The sequence below is a fragment of the Vicugna pacos genome, chromosome 2, assembly GCF_048564905.1.
Source record: "Vicugna pacos chromosome 2, VicPac4, whole genome shotgun sequence".
NCBI lineage: Eukaryota > Metazoa > Chordata > Mammalia > Artiodactyla > Camelidae > Vicugna > Vicugna pacos.
Genome location: NC_132988.1, coordinates 39,061,545 through 39,075,816, shown reverse-complemented (window position 1 = coordinate 39,075,816; position 14,272 = coordinate 39,061,545). Strand labels below are relative to the sequence as shown.

At 32.1% G+C, this 14,272-nt stretch overlaps 2 long non-coding RNA genes across 5 annotated transcripts in view; one reads left to right on the top strand and one right to left on the bottom strand.

The window, feature by feature from the left end:
- LOC140685894 (uncharacterized) overlaps positions 1-14,272 on the bottom strand; it is a 120,537-nt gene that overhangs the window by 26,745 nt on the left and 79,520 nt on the right. The gene's annotated exons all lie outside the window — the stretch shown is intronic.
- Positions 1-14,272, top strand: part of LOC116285695 (uncharacterized) — a 63,340-nt gene that overhangs the window by 47,910 nt on the left and 1,158 nt on the right. Inside the window, exon 4 of the long non-coding RNA XR_012059361.1 lies at positions 3,565-3,770. This is a non-coding gene — a long non-coding RNA (uncharacterized lncRNA). The remainder of the gene's footprint in view (positions 1-3,564; positions 3,771-14,272) is intronic.

Genomic DNA, 14,272 nt, shown 5'->3' with positions numbered 1-14,272 from the left:
CTATCAGAATTTGAAATTGAAAGAGAAAACCCAATGAAATCATCAGAGGAGCCGTGATTAGATCTGAGTAAAAATATTCTGCAAGTTGAAATAAAAAGTTGTTTAAGAAAGGACAAAGATCAGGGTGCCTGAAATGAGGTTAAGTAAGCAGAAAACATCACTTTAAATTTGATATATAATATATATGGAAATAAGGATGTCCGATCAGAATTTGATACAAGTCTGGATTTTGAGGGAGAGTCAGGGACAGCTGGAGACAGGCTCTCGCAAAAGGTTGATAGCCCAAGCCCTGGGACTGGCTGTCGAGGAGCCAGTGAGGTCAAAAAAGGAACAGGAGAGGATCATATCTGGGAAGCCAAGTGCAAAAGTGCTTCAGGGAGTGATCACATTTATGGAGGTGATTAACCAAAAAGCTTAACTCAAGGGGATACTAAAAGTTGATATGAACATACTTTAAACCTAAATACTCATCTCTTGGACCATTGTTTGATGGGGCAGGTAAGACCTTCCATTTCTATGTTGTTCATTAACGGAAGTAAAATCTGAATGGTGAATGATTCATATTTTTTCAGCCACCCTTTCCTGCCATTTATATTTGTTGTTTTCACACCTAATGCTATAATGTATGTTTTCAAGTAGCTTTTCCAAACCATTTGACTCAATGCAAAAAATGTTTTTCTCTTTACAGCCATATTTTAACACTGTGGAATTAGGTACTATAGTCATAAGACTAACTGGCACAAATAAGCTTGGAAATAAACATAGTGGGTACTTGGTGGAAGCATATACAGAGAGAGGGAGAGGGAGAGGGATTAGAGTATAGCCCAGCTGAATAGCCAGTGAGTTGTGATTGTCACTTTGTTTCACAGAAAGCATAGAGAGCATCAGTTAATGAAATGAGTAGGTAAGGGGAAGGGTAAGAGGACTTCTAATACATACCAAAAAGTTAATGTTAAATGAATATGCTGGGCATTACGGGATGTGTCCAACAGAAGAATCAAGTAAATTGCCAAAGTCCAATATGGCGTAATAGTGTGACATAGCCAATACTTGAGGACTAAGAGGTGGAGCCCCCAATTCCAACATTTTCCCTATGAAATAGCTCTATAAAAAATATAAGCTTTACTTTAACTTTAAGCAGGCTTAAAGACAATTTTTATGACTTAAAGATCTTATTTTGAATCAAGTTTTAAAAATATTAGACTATATTAAGAGGTCGAATGTTTTTAACGGCTCGCCTCTAAGAAGTGCAGTGTTCCACAGGCAACCAGGTCCGGTATTTGGCACCTATTACTTCCTTCTCTGCTCTATTTCTGTTAAGTTATTTTCAGAAAGAAGGAATTTCATACTTTAACCTTTACAAAAATGTAACTCAATGGTTTTTTTAGTCAGTACTTTTTTATTAAATTGCTGTGCCACCATCATTTGATAAAGTTTTAACTGCAGACTAAAATGAATTGATAGCAGTTCACAAGGAGAAAATCAGTGAAGTAGAAAAAATAGGAAGAATTTTAATCATGGGCAAACACATTTTATTAAGAAAATCATTGTATTGTAAGGAATCCTTTTTAATTTTCCTCTGCAAGCTTTTCAAAGAACGCTGAAGGTCATATTAAAATGTAGGCTATATTCTTACATCATTTTTAATAACACTTCATTTCAAACCCACGTCAAAAAACCCACTTCATTTCTTTCTAAGAGGGCTCACGTTTGTCTTGTAATCTCCCTCTTTTCTGTGTTCTAATACTTTTCTTTACTCTTTGCATTTGATTACTGAGAACAAGTGCCATGGTACCCATGCAATTCAGGAAAATTTATCCTATTTCCTTTGAGATTTTGTTTTGAACTTACTGTAACTAGAGTTTTTCATTGATATGCAGTTTATTTTTCATCAATTTTATGTTAAAGTATATATTTTGGTAATCTTGGTTGTGATGATGGCTTCATGGATATACAACTATCTCAAAGCTTATTAGCATACCCTGCACTCTCAGACATTTCCTTTCGCACATTTAATCTCTCCTTCCCTCACTACCTCCAGACAACTGACTTGCTTTCTGTCATATTAGCTTTCTGGAATTAATGTAAACAGAATAACAGAGTGTATACACAATCTTGTCTTGTTTCATGCCATAGTGTGAGTTCATTCCTTTTTATTGCTGAGTAATATCTCATGGTAGGGATATATCACAATTTGTTTATTCAGTCACAGACTAAATAACAAGGTATTTCCACTTTCTGGTAAAAAAAAAAACTAGTACTATGAAAGTATGCAAAACAAAAACTCAAATTTTCAGTTTTCTTGTTTAAATACCTAGAAATGAATGTTTGGTCATATGATGGGCATATATTTAACTTTGTAAAGAAAAGGACACCCTCTTTTCCAAAGTGCTTATACTGCTGCACATTTTCATCAATAGCTTATGATAGGTTTAGCTGTGGTCATAGTAAATAGACATTTTAATGGTCTCTGGAATAATTCAGATGTCTTCTTGTCTCATAGGAGTTGGTGCTTGTTGAACAGTCACTCCTGAATGAACAAGTTTTTATGTACATTATTTTGGGAAGACTTCTCAAAATTTAACATTAACATATAGCCCACATACTGAAATATTTAATTGAATTTGTTTTGTCACATTTATTAGTATATTATTGGGTTTAAAAAATGTAACTAATGTTTTCTGAAATATTACAGTTAAAAATCCAAATGCCTTTTATATTCCTTTGTTGACCCTGAGAGAGAAGAAAGATGAGGTTTGGGGTTTTTTGTTGTTGAATCAGGCAGAATGCTTACAAGAAGATCACTACATTAGCAAGATCTTCCAGGATCTGACAATTTGTAGGCAGTTCTACCAGGGCTTCCTTAAGAATAAAAAGAGGGTAGAGACAGAATGGGAGAGATTGTGATAGAAACAGGGAGAGCTGGAGTAAGGAGAGACAAAAAGCAGACTGTTTAAATCTCAGTGGAAACATATAGGGACCTATACTAAAATATAAAATTTTAATAGCTCAAAGGGTGAGGTATAATAAGAGTAACTTTCAAAGTAGCGTTAAAGAAATCTTAGTAATACTAGATGAGATCAGGCACGTTCAGGGTGGTATGGTCATAGAGTAATCTTAGTAATAATGAAAATTGAAATCCACCAACATGGAAAAGGAAGGCCATTCCTGAAAATGCCACAGAGTAAATCAGACCAAAGAGAATAAGCTTCTGTGCTGAGTAGACAGTGGAAATGCAAAGGCTTTAAATACTTTAAAGACAAATTGTACAACAGGATAAAGGTGGGGTGAGAAGCATCAGTCTGAGGACACAGTTGTCCCCGAGGGTCAATGCTTGCATGGGAAGTGCTAGGCTGCCTTAACAGTCCTTCTGTCCTGATCCCTGTGCCCAGTGCAATTGCTCACTGGCTAGATGCTGTAGAAAAAGAGACGCAACATCTTGTGGCTTTTGGTGGAACTGTTTAGGTACAAGCAAGTAGATTTCCCTGCAACTGCCTCTTTCCTTTTAGTTCTCTTATCTTTGATAGTAGATGACCAAAAATGATTTGTATTAAATTATTTCAGATTAGAGGTGGCCAAGACGGCAGAATAGGAAGACGCTAATCTCACCTCCTCCCCTGGGCACACCGAAATTACAATGATTTACAGAGCAACTATCTATGAAGACACCCTGATGACTAACAGAAAAGACTTCGCAGAACTAAAGAAGGAACCACAATGAGATAGTAGGAGGGGCAGAGACACAGTGTTGTCAAGACGGACCCTTCCAGGTAGGTGACCCACAAGTGGGAAGATAATCACAGTTGTAGAGGTTCTCCCCAAGGACCAAATGAGCCAATCCTGACATCAGGCTCTTTTTAAAATTTTGTATCTATTGAGATGATGGATAGTCATTAAAGTCACTGTGGTAATCATTTCAGGATGTATGTAAGTCAGATAATTCTGTTGTACACCTTAAACTTAGTGCTGTATGTTAATTATATCCCAGTCAAACTGGAAGAAAAATAACCCATTGGTATACTAATGGATTATTGTCCTTCTGAAAGAAGGAACTCAAGTTCTTTTCCTTTATAAAACAATCTTCATATTGTTTCTCTTGCCCCCATTTTTCTATGGCACTATGTTAGTTTCCTAGGGCCGCCTGACAGAGTACACAAGCTAGATGACTTAAAACAACAGAAATGTCTTCTCTCGCAGTTCTGGATGGTGGAAGACCAAAATCAACATGTCAGTAGGGCCATGCTCTAGGGGAAAATTGTTTTTAGCTTTTGGCAGTCTCTGGTAGTTGTCAGCAATCACTGGCCTTCGTTGGCTTGAAGGTACATCACTACAATCTGTGCCTCTGTGGGAAACATTAATATAGAATCTCTAAAACCTAATAAGGGATTTTAGTTTTGCTTTTTAGTTTAGTAAAGAGCAGTATGAAGTGCCAGGAATTAGAAAAGATGTGAATAAGTGAAGGTTCTTTCTTACTTACTGCTGGTGTAAGTATATATTAAACTAACACTGCTTTCCAATTGCTTGTAAATTGTACAATTTTCCATTACTTACATATGTGAATTTCCTATACCTTAAGCCTCCCACTCCTAAAAAGAAACCCCAATAATTCTCTTGCATGTCACCATTAGCCTATTCCTTAGAAGGTACAATGCAGAATGACACTGAAAAAAATTAACTCCTATTGGTAAGAAATTGAATAAAAAGATGTGGTATGTTTATGCAAGACAACAGTGAACTGAGTAAAGTAGAACACTACAGAGATACGAATTACTTTTAATAGCATAACAGTGATTGAAAAAAAAATTCCCAGAAGATCACAAAGGATGCCTTCTTTGTAAATATAAAAATATTAATGTAGCTATAAAATATGCATGGCAAAAAATTAAAAAGTGTTAACAAAAACTTCAGAATACTGTTCAATTTGAGGATGATATAAGGAGATGAAATTGAGAGGGAGACAAACTGAAGGTATGGTATTGACAGTATTCTGCCTCTTAGAGTTGAATGGTAGCTAGTCTGTTAGCAAATAATTGGATATAATTATTAAATACTAATATTAGACATGCATGAATCAGTTATAGTATGGCACCTAATCCTGAGGTCTATAAAGTATATTAAAATAATCATAAAACAGATAATTTAATAGCAGATGATATTAGGAAAACTAGTTAATTGAACATGAGGTGCTCAGCTCAACCAGGGACATTTGACATTTATGGTCCAGTAAACAAATATCACTAAAGAGAGATACATATATATATATATGAAAAATGACATTCTGGAGGATTTTATATATAGATACATATATATATATAAAAATATATAAATATATAGGCAAAACTGATCTGCCATGGCAATACATGGCTGGCCATATAATCACATAACATTTATATACATATGTATCTGTATAAAAGTATATATATAATATGCATAAAATTACATGTGTTTTTTGACATCACATCTATCCATATACAGATGTTATGTGAAAAACTCATATAAATGAACATTTGCGGCTGAGAAAATCCAAAAGGCTAACATATGAGTAGAAAGTCAATTCAGTTATAATTAGGAAAAAAAAAAGGAAGAGATGTGCTATCACTCTGTTCACATATTTACTGGTTAAAGGTTAATATAATCTCTGAAAAGGATGTGGAGTACATGAAAGCTCATGTTAGTGGGACTGTGTCCCCATACAAGCTGTCCTAGAAGATGAGTCAGTATGACATTCTCAAACTAAAATATTTTTATACTCTATGCCACCACAATTCTGCTACTGGAAACACAGCTCAGAAAAAGTCTCAAGTAAGTGAGAATGACCTCTCTTATTATCCTGAATTTTTAAATCTAGACCACCAGTTTAAAGAGCTCTTACAGTACAAGAATCTGTCTGGTTCTGAATTCTAAATAAATAAATGACATTTAAATGTCTATAATATTTAGAGTTCAAAATATTCATAAAATAGATACTTGATTTTTTTTTAACATGGTGGTGATGTTCTACAAATTATAATACAGTATGTTCACATGAGCTTAAAATATTCCTAATCTCAATCCAGTATATAAATAGTTGTTCAGTCCTCAGATTTTCTAACTAAAGCAAAATAAGAACATATTTCCAGACTATAAATTTATTTTCACAATTAATGAGAAAAACTTCCATTGCTGATTCAACTTATTAAATTTATGTGGTTTATCATAATTATAAACATATATTATAAGGTCCAGAATAGTAGATACAATAGAAAGGAATCTAGCACATATTACTATATGTAATTGAAAATGAAAACTATGGAAATTTTAATCCTTTGGCATAATATATAGAATAATAATTTTCTTTTTTTAATGACATTAAATGAAGATATTTTACTAATGGTACTAACTAGAGTCAATATAGAGGAAAAAGGAAAGTTCCAAAGTCTCCAAAGGCAGTTTCTTTTCCATCTTCAGGTATATACTTAAAGAATTATCAACGTTCTTTTCTAGCTGTCAAGCACATAGCTCTGTGTTTGTACTCGCTCTTTTCATCCTTTATCTTAATTGTCATGAAGAGAAAAGTGACATGCAGATATGTAGCTGCACTATAATTTAAGACAATAAACCTAAATGAGCATAAACTTTTTAAAATGCTAATTTGAGAGTCATCTAAATATATACACATATACAAGGAAATGAATGACATTTTTTACCTATAGGTGAAGCAAATATTTGTTTTATGTAAGCAGGAGTCTTTTTCTTATATATTAAATATTGCACTATTCCCTAGACTGCATTTTAAATATAAACGAAAAAGGTATTTTCTGAGTTGTATATTTTAACTGATTAGAAAATATAATTTTAACATGAAGTATAAACTCTCTGCAAAGATTGTCTTTTGTTTTTAAATAAATTTTTATAAAATTTACAAACTGAGATTAAATAAAAAATTTCATGGTCAAGAATCATGATTTCTAAAAACCATAACTCATTGATAGTAAGCACATGCTAGCCAAGGAAATATAACTGATGAAGAGTAGAAGTGAAAACTAAAATATTTTCTCTTTTCTAATTAGAAGTGTTTCTAAAAAATCCACTGAGTTTTAAGTTATCCTTAAAATACCCGATTCAATGTTTCAACATTGTAGAAGTTTGTTGTACTATTCTTCTAACTTTTATATCTTCTATGCAGATCCATACATTAACATTTTTCTATTTTTGCTTTATCATTTATCTGCTCTTTCTCTCTCTCGTTCATTTATAGGCACTCATAAAAGAAAAGAAAATATATAAACAAATTATAGATACATCAAAAACACTGAGTAAATCAATATGAAGTGTAAAAAGTCTAAGTAACCTACAGCAATGCAAGAAACAGTAATAAAAAGGATCTAGAACAAGAAATAGAGAAAATATTGAAATTGCAGGCATAGGCAATTTACATTTAAGATCATTATTGATATGTCAGTGCTTAAGATTACTAGTCAAAAGATGGGCAGAATGGCTATATTAACATGACCAAACTATATTCAGCTTATAAAAAAATCTCACTTTGAAATCAGCAACATAGGTGGCTTTAAAGTAAAAGATGAAAGATATACCATGGAAACAATTTATTTAAAAAATGATTGGATATATTAATATTTGATTAAACAGATCAGAACAAAGATAATGGCTATGGTCAAAAGGGGTTTAATACAATGATAAACAGGTCATCAATCCACCACGAAGACAAAATAGTCTTAAATGTGTGTGTACCAAACAGCAGAGCCTAAGTACGTGGAGAAAAAAACTGATGGAGTTGAAAAGTGATAGACAATTATACTTGGGGGTTTCAACAACCTTTATCTCAACTGATAGAAATGCCAAAGAGAAATCAAAAAGGATGAAGAAAATCTAAACAAATCAATCAACTGGCAGATTATAATTGGCATAATATACTCCAGAGAACAAACAATGAAAAAAATTGTCTAAGATCACATAGACTATTCACCAAGATAAATCTTATGCTGGGCCATAAAACAAGCAAACAAAACATCCAAAAATCCTACAATAAAATCTGACAATAGAATCAAACAAACTCAACAGCAGAAATAAAACTGTTTAAACACATGAAAGTAAATACTTTTAAATAATCCGTATGAAAAGAAGACATCTTAAAAATGATTATAGGCACAAAAACAGACTTATAGATCAATGGAACAGAATAGAAAGCTCAGAAATAAACCCCACACCTACCATCAATTAATCTATAACAAAGAAGGCAAGAATATACAATGAAGGAAAAAGACAGTCCCTATTCTGCAAGTGGTATTGGGAAAGCTGGACAGCCACACGTAAATCAATGAAATTAGAACACTCCCTCATACCATACACAAAAATAAAATTCATAATAGCTTAAAGACTTAAACATAAGACAGGACATCATAAAACTCCTAGAAGAGAAAACATAGGTAAAACATTCTCTGACATAAATTGTAGCAGTATTTTTCTTAGGTAGACATCTCAAGGCAAAATAAAAAAGCAAAAATAAACAAATGAGACCTACTCAAACTTAAAAACTTGCACAGCAAAGGAAACCGTATCTATGGAATGAGAAAAACAATTTGCAAACAATGCAAGTGACAAGGTCTTAATTTCCAAAATATACAAGCAGCTCATACAACTCAGTAACAAAATAAACAACCCAATCGAAAATAGGCAGAAGACCTAAATAGACATTTCTCCAAAGAAGACATACAGATGGCCAGCAGGAACATGAAAAGATAGTTAATATCACTAATTATTAGAAAAATGCAAATCAAAACTATAATGTCAGAATGACTATCATCAAAAAGTCTATAATTAAGAAATGCTGGAGAGGGTGTGGAGAAAAAGAAACACTCCTACACTGTTGGTGGAAGTGTAAACTGGTGAGGCACTACAGAAAATAGTATGGAGGTTCCATAATAGACTAGAAATACAACTACCATATGACCCAGCAATCCCAATCCTAGGCATATATTTGGAAAAGACAAAATCTCTAATTGAAAAAGATATATGCATTCCAATGTTTGTAATGGCACTATTTATAGTAACCAAGACATGAAAGCAACCTAAGTGTCCACTGCAGATGAGAGGATAAGATGTACTACACAAACACATACACACACAAAATGGAGTGTTACTCAGCCATAAAAAAGAATGAAATAATGCCATTTGTAGCAACATAGGTGGACCTGGAGATTATCATACTAAGTGAAGTAAGTCTAAGAAAGACAAATATTATATAATATCACTTATATGTGGACTCTAATAGTATAAATGAACTTACTTATGAAACAGAAACAGACTCATAGATATAGAAAACTTACGGTTACCAAAGAAGTGGGAGGAGGAGATAAATTGGGAGTATGGGATTAACAGATACATACTACTGTATATAAAATAGGTAAACAACAGAATTTGCTCCATAGGACAGGGAATTATACCCAATTTCTATAGTTTACAATTTCTTGTAAAACTATAATGGAAATATGCACAGAAGTGAGTGTATTTAGAAAAATTTAAACACAGCATTTCAAATGTTGGATGTCCCTGAGGAAGAACTTAGAGTAAAATTTCTGTATGATTACATTAAAAATGAGAAAAAGTCTCAAGGATAAATGGAAGTTACTGACCAAGAGTCCAAGCAAAGAGAAGTAAAATGAACTGGAAAAAAAGATAGGAAATAAATAATAATCATTTAAAAATAAGATAAAAAATAAGTACAATATAAAAGAAAATAATACAGAAAGATCAATGATACGCAAAGCTCTTTAAGAAAAACAAGATAAACTTCCAGCAAGACTGCCAAAAATAAAAAAACATAAGACACAATTTCCAACTTCAGGAGTAAAAGAGCCAAGCATTACTACGTATCTTGAAGCTACTAAAAAGATAGAAGAAAAAAAAAGAGATATTATGAACTTTGTATTAAAAATAGACAACTTAGAAGGAAAGGAACAATTCCTCAAACACAAATTATCTAACTTATTGAAACAGAAAAATTTGAATGGGCCTATAACCATCAAAGAAATCGAACTTGTAATTTAAAATTCCCCTCATCCAAAAATGGACATCTCCTATGCCAGAGTATTCAAAGACAATTTAAAGAAAAATTAACAGCAATTTTACACAACCCCTTCCAAAATATAGAAGATAAAGGGAATACATTTCTGACTCATTTCATTAGTACAATATTAACCTAAAATCAAAACCATGCAATCACAGAACTAAAAAAAAAGGAAAACTATAGAATAGTATCTTTTATGAATATAGAAACAAAATACCTTAACAAAATATAATCAAATGGAGTTCAGAAACATTAAATTGTACATACACCACAGCCAAATTGGAATTATTCCTAATATGCAAAGCTGTTAGAACATTTTAAAATCCAAGTAACCTTCTGTGTCAACAAGCTTCAGAAGAAACTGCATGTGATTATATCATGTGATATAGAAACATCATTTTACATCATTCAACATACATTAATGAGAAAAATATATATAATAAAATTAGGACTAGAAGAGAACATTCTTTACTTGATTCAGGACATCAACAAAAACCCTACAGTTAATACTATACTTAATTCTAGAGTGAATGCTATTCTAGCAACATCAGGAAATGTCAAGGATGTCTGATCTTAGCTTATGCTTTTATTCAGCCAAGTGCTGGAGGGTCTAGTCAGTGAAATGGGGCAAGAAAAAGAAATAAAAGATATATAGACTGGAAAGGAAGATATAAAACTACCACTATTTGCAGAAGTCATGATTATCTCCATTTTGTAGACTTTACAAAACAAACAAACAAAACCCTAAAAAATGAGTTCAGGAAGTTTTCAGGGTAAAGATCAAAGGACTAAAATCAATCATATTTTTATATACTAACAATGAACATGACAAAATAAAAATTAAAATCAATACCATTTAGTTGCTTCAAAGAAAATGAAATATATACTTAAAATATACATAAAACTCATGCTGATAACTACAAATCTGATAAATCAAGTTAGACAAACATGGATTGGGAAACTTAACATAGTAAAGATGTCAATCCTTCCTAAACTGATCTTTAGATTTAATAATACTCCTCTGAAAATACCACTAAGAATTTTTGCATGGCCACATGGCCTAGAATAGCTAAATCCATCTTGATGACAAGAAGAGTGGAAAAAAATCTTTCACTTTAATATTAACACTCTCTATATAGTTAAAATACTAAGAAATGTGTGGTATTGCTAAAGAAATAGACAAAGATCAATAAAGCAATAAAAATAGAACCATGCAATGATGCTCAACTAATTTTTGATACAGATGTACAGGTAATTCAATAGAAGGATAGCCTTTTCAACTGGAGCAATAAGATATTCATAGGCAAAAAATAAACCTTTATGTAAATCTAAAATTTTTGAAATATTAACCGAAAGTGAATAGAGTTACATGTAAATTACAAACTATAAAATTTATACAAGAAATAATCTTTGAGAGCTAGGCCTACACACCATGTCTCAGAGTTGACATTAAAAAGACAGTCAATAAAAAAGAAAACCTGATAAATTTGATTTCATCAAAATGAAAATATTTTGCTCCATGGAAGTCCATATTTAAAGGCTGAAGAAACACCCTTCAAATTAGAGAAGGTATATTTCCAAACCATGTATCTAATAAAGGACTAGTATCTAGAAAGGGGGTGGGAAGGGATAAATTTGGGAGTTCGAGATTTGCAAATACTAACCATAATATATAAAAATGGATAAAAAACATTTCTTCTGTATAGCACAGGAAACTATATTCAATATCTTGTAATAACCTTTAACAAAAAGGACTATGAAAATGAACATATGTGTGTATATGTATGACTGGGATATTATGCTGTGCACTAGTGATTGACATATTATAACTGACTACACTTCAATTTAAAAAAAAGAAAAACAGACAAACTCAGAGAACAACCTCCCCCACCAGTGGTGGGGGATTGGAGGGTGGGGAGAAGATGGAGAGAGTGGATGAAGATAGTCATAAGGTAAAAATTTCCAGTTGTAAGTACTTGAGGTGTATAACACTGTGAATATAATTAACATGGCTGTATGTTATATATGAAAATTAAGAGTGTAAATCCTGAATTTTCATTAAAAAATAGAAACACATTTTCTTGTAATGTTGTATAGATGTTTACTAAACTTACTGTGATAATCAATTCATAATATATGTAAATCAAATCATTATGTTCTACACCTTCAACTTATGTCAATTATGCTGTATGTCAATTATATCAATAAAACTGGAAGAAAAAAATATACGAAAAAACTCTCAAAACTTATTGGGGGGAAAAACTGAAAACAATCCAATTAGACAATAGGCTAAAGAGATGAACAGGCTTTTCAGGGAAGAAAACATACAGATGGTAGATAAGCCTATGAGAAGATGTTCTGCATCGTAGCCTCAGAAAAACGCAAGTGAAAACTACAATGAGCTATCACCATACATCTATCATGATGGTTAAAATAGTGACAACATCAAAGCTGGCAAAACAACAAACTCAGTCACTCTGCTGGGAGAGTGGAAAATGAGACAGCCACCCTGGAAAAAAGGTTGGCAGTTTCTTTTAAAAAAAAAAAGAAAACAAAAAACCCTAAACACAGCAATACTTCAAAATCTAGCAATTGCTCTTCTGGGCATTTATTCCAGAGAAATGAAAGTGGAATATATTCACACAAACACCTGTATAGAGATGTTTATAGCAGCTTCATTAGTGATAGCCATAACCTTGAAAAAACCATATACCATGCATTATGTGAATGGTTAAGCAAACTAGGATGCATAAATACCAAAGAACACTGCTCTGCAATAGAAAAAACAAACTATTGATACACACAATAACCTGCTTGAGTCTCCAGGGAAATATGATGATTAAAAACTATCTCAAAAAGTCATATACTGTTAGATTCCACTTACAGATCATTCTTGAAACAACAAACTTTTCAACAGAGAACAAATTAGTGGCTTCCAGGAGTTTAGCAGGAGCTGGAGCAGGAAGGAAGTGGGTGTGACTATAAAAGAACAACATGAGGGGTACTGGTGGTGATGGGATATTCTGTATCCTGACTGTCAATGACATCATCCAGCTTGTGATATTGCAATATAGTTTTGTAATACATGACCATTGGGAGTAACTGGGTAAAAGATACATGTGATCTCACTATTATTTCTTACAGCTTCATGTGGATATACAATTATTTCAGAGAAATTAATTATAAATTAAACTCAAAGTTCACTTCTTCAGTCACAGTATCTACATTTCAAGTGCCCAACAGCCACATGTGGCTACTATTAGCTACCATGGTTCATAGTGTAAAATGCTTCTATCATCATGAAAAATTCTACTGGAAAGAAAGAGTCAGACTATTGAATAGGCATATTTCTAGATTATAATAAAAACTTTTTAAACTTGTATTTTAGTCAATGGAAGATTCCAGTTAATTGAAATGTTGTCATACTGCCTAAGTGAAAAATTTAAAACTAAATTCTCTTCATTTCAGTCTAGAACATATGACTTCTGAACCCTCACAGGAATTGTCTATTATATTAAACTTATTTTCTCAGCTTTTGCTTTACCAAGCATATACTTTTCAATCTATTAACCAATTAAGCAATTGGACAGTTAACATTTTCCAAAACACCTACTCAAAATCCTAATTATTTAATAAATAAAAACAAACTTTCTAAGCAATGGGAAAATATGTATTACTTACATGGATAAAGAAACAAATATTTACTGTACTCTCATACATTAATTATTTTATGTGGTTTTAATATTCAGGTGTGTAAGTTAACTAGCAAACATTATATTTAAATAAAAATGTGAAAACTCTTAAATTTCAGAGACATCAAGTGAGATATCCAAACTGACTGATCAAATAATAAAAGGCAATACTTCCTTCAACTAAAAATGAAAATCAAAGTCTAAATACTTCAAATAGTTTTTAGAAATACCAGGAATTTTTAAAGAAAATTAAAAATTGGGAACATAGAGGTATCTCTAAAAATAAGTGATGAGTTAGTTACAAGAAAAAAATCAATCTCTATTATTTGGAAAATTTTAATAACAATTTTCCAAATTGCCTTATACTCCCAGTTAACGTAGTGTGAATCTAGGCTGAATAGTTTTCACCCTTAATTATATTTTGAAAGTTCACAGTGAAACACTAAGGTTTCAGAGATTTTTTTTAAAAAGAAAGTATCCTACACATAATTCCTACTTTGTCCATGGATATCAC